General features: G+C 52.2%; 1 pseudogene; it reads left to right on the forward strand.

The window, feature by feature from the left end:
* The first annotated feature begins 1,151 nt into the window (after positions 1-1,151).
* Positions 1,152-3,181, forward strand: LOC123731898 (potassium voltage-gated channel subfamily A member 1-like; annotated as a pseudogene).
* Positions 3,182-3,607: the final 426 nt, after the last annotated feature.

Below are 3,607 nucleotides of genomic sequence, written 5' to 3' on the forward strand. Positions count from 1 at the left end.
CTCTCTCTCCCTCCCTCCCATCATCCCCCCTCTCTCTCCCTCCCATCATCCCCTCCTTTCAACACCCCCTCCCTCCCTCCCATCATCCCTCTCTCTCTCCCTCCCTCCCATCATCCCTCTCTCCCTCCCTCCCTCCCATCATCCCTCTCTCTCTCTCTCTCCCTCCCATCATCCCTCTCTCTCTCTCCCTCCCATCATCCCTCTCTCTCTCTCTCCCTCCCATCATCCCTCTCTCTCTCCCTCCCATCATCCCCCTCTCTCTCTCTCCCTCCCATCATCCCCCTCTCTCTCTCTCCCTCCCATCATCCCTCTCTCTCTCTCTCCCTCCCATCATCCCTCTCTCTCTCTCTCCCTCCCATCATCCCTCTCTCTCTCTCTCCCTCCCATCATCCCTCTCTCTCTCTCCCTCCCATCATCCCTCTCTCTCTCTCCCTCCCATCATCCCCCTCTCTCTCTCCCTCCCATCATCCCTCTCTCTCTCTCCCTCCCATCATCCCTCTCTCTCTCTCTCCCTCCCATCATCCCTCTCTCTCTCTCTCCCTCCATCATCCCTCTCTCTCTCTCCCTCCCATCATCCCTCTCTCTCTCTCTCCCTCCCATCATCCCCCTCTCTCTCTCCCTCCCATCATCCCTCTCTCTCTCTCTCCCTCCCATCATCCCCCTCTCTCCCTCCCTCCCATCATCCCCGCTCTCTCTCTCTCCCTCCCATCATCCCTCTCTCTCCTCCCTCCCATCATCCCTCTCTCTCTCCCTCCCATCATCCCTCTCTCTCTCTCTCCCTCCCATCATCCCCCCTCTCTCTCCCTCCCTCCCTCCCATCATCCCTCTCTCTCTCCCATCATCCCTCTCTCTCTCTCTCCCTCCCATCATCCCTCTCTCTCTCTCTCCCTCCCATCATCCCCCCTCTCCCTCCCTCCCATCATCCCTCTCTCTCTCTCTCCCTCCCATCATCCCTCTCTCTCCTCCCTGAGTTAGGGATGACAGATTGCCTAACAGACTGACATTTTCAAAGGCTTCTCAGACAGCGGTTGGCTGAACAGCTCTTTTGACATCAGGAATACTCATTACTTTCTCATCCGGGGTTCGTTCTCTCTCTCTGACTCTCTCTCTCTCTCTCTCTCTGTGTATTACTTACTTTCCCGAGAGAGAGAGAGAGAGAGAGAGACCAGGGAGCACGCGTGCTCATGGCTTAGCGTCGTCCGTTCCAAACACACATACGGTATTGTGTTTTTTTAGCAGCGGAGGACGCGTTGGATTGGATCCAGCTTTAACTGCTGCTGCTTGTCAGTTCAGCTGCGGGGTGAAACCGTTGGATGGGTTTACTGTTGTTGTTTTCAACTCGACAAGTATTTTCTGTTTTTTTTTAAATATATTTATAAAGCCTAATTTAATGGATACGGTATGGAGATAGCCTTGGCGAGTTTTGAGAACGGCGGAGCGAAAGGAAGCGGTGGAAATACCGGAGATGTAGCCCGCCGTAACGCTCTGGATCCACATCAACCTCCGCCGTTTGTCCAGAGTGGACTCAGCGAACCGGGCTACAGCCTTCACAAAGACATTAATACAATCGGGAGTCCCAAACCGAGGACGTGGAAAATCAACGATATGAATAACACTTTGAGTTGTAACGAGAACGCCGTGGATGCGCTCTGGCGCGCAGACCACAGTCCCCATCTGTTGGACGATGACATGTTGGATATTGAGCGCAGAGACGTGGATAACAACGAGAGGGTGCTGATCAACATCGCAGGGTTAAAGTACGAGACGCAGCTAGGGACCCTTAACCAGTTCCCCGATACATTACTGGGAGACCCTTATAAAAGGATCAAATACTTCGACCCGCTCCGGAACGAGTACTTTTTCGACCGTAACCGACCGAGTTTCGACGGGATCCTATATTTCTATCAGTCGGGAGGTAAGATCAGACGACCCGTCAATGTATCTATCGACGTGTTCGCTGATGAGATCCGTTTTTACCGGCTGGGTGAAGAGGCCATGGAAAGGTTTAGAGAAGACGAAGGATTTATAAAAGAGGAAGAGAAACCGTTACCACAGAATGAGTTTCAGAAACAAGTCTGGCTCATATTCGAATACCCGGAGAGTTCAAGCCCAGCGAGAGGCATCGCTATCGTCTCCGTGTTAGTTATCACCATATCCATTATAACGTTTTGCATGGAGACACTACCGGAGTTCAGGGACGAGAGGGAGTTACCGGTCACGGGTCGACCCGGTAACAACACCGTCCCCCGTCCGTCGCTCACCTTCACGGACCCTTTCTTCATCGTGGAAACCACCTGCGTAATCTGGTTTACGTTTGAATTCATCGTCCGTTTCTTCGCCTGTCCTAGTAAGTCAGAGTTTTCCAAGACTGTTATGAACATCATAGATATAATGTCTATCCTGCCTTATTTTATCACGGTGGGGACGGAGCTGGCCGAGCAGCAGGTAGAAGAACCTCAGGAACACGGAAACGGACAGACCATGTCTCTGGCCATCCTCAGGGTCATCCGACTGGTCCGGGTGTTTAGGATCTTCAAGTTGTCCAGACACTCCAAGGGGCTTCAGATATTAGGACAAACACTCAAAGCAAGTATGAGAGAATTGGGTCTGCTCATTTTCTTCCTCTTCATCGGAGTCATCCTCTTCTCCAGCGCTGTGTTCTTCGCCGAGGCGGACGAACCCGAATCGCATTTCTCCAGCATCCCCGACGCGTTCTGGTGGGCCGTGGTCACCATGACGACGGTGGGTTACGGGGACATGAGGCCGGTGACGGTGGGGGAAAATCGTGGGTTCGCTCTGCGCCATAGCGGGAGTGTTGACCATCGCGTTGCCGGTGCCCGTCATCGTGTCCAACTTTAACTATTTCTACCACAGAGAGACGGACCAGGACCAGTCGTCTCTGAAAGACGACCCGCCCGAGAACAGTCAAGACAGTCCTCAGTTAAAGAGAAAGGACAGTAAAGGGTCTGCCAAGTCGGGAGACGAGGAGGACAGGACAGGAGCGGAGAAACAGAACATCAAGGCTAACAGCAGCATGAACATTAAACGATCCCTTTACGCCTTCTGCCTGAACAAGATGGAACGGACTTCAAGACAGACCTGTAGTCCCCACAGACACACAGACAGACAGACCAGTAGTCCACACAGACAGTATGAATCCTCTTTCTATTACAGTGACTAATTGAATAGAGGAGCAGTGTGTTTTGCTATGACGGCACGATGATTTCCAAGCCTCTATCTAGTCAGTGTCAGTGAGTTGATGTATAAAAATCCCTCGTGGTACTAATGGATTTGAAGCCTAAACGAAAGCAGAGTGATTTGAGTCCCAAATGACACCCTATTCCCTACACGGTGCACTACTTCTCGGCCCAATGGGCCCTGGTCTAAAGTAGTGTACTACATAGGGGATAGGGTGCATGGGTCCTGGTCTAAAGTAGTGTACTACATAGGGAATAGGGTGCATGGGCCCTGGTCTAAAGTAGTGCACTACATAGGGGATAGGTGCATGGGCCCTGGTCTAAAGTAGTGTACTACATAGGGAATAGGGTGTATGGGCCCTGGTCTAAAGTAGTGTACTACATAGGGGATAGGGTGCATGGGCCCTGGT

The sequence above is a fragment of the Salmo salar genome, unplaced genomic scaffold (genome assembly GCF_905237065.1).
Source record: "Salmo salar unplaced genomic scaffold, Ssal_v3.1, whole genome shotgun sequence".
Lineage (NCBI taxonomy): Eukaryota > Metazoa > Chordata > Actinopteri > Salmoniformes > Salmonidae > Salmo > Salmo salar.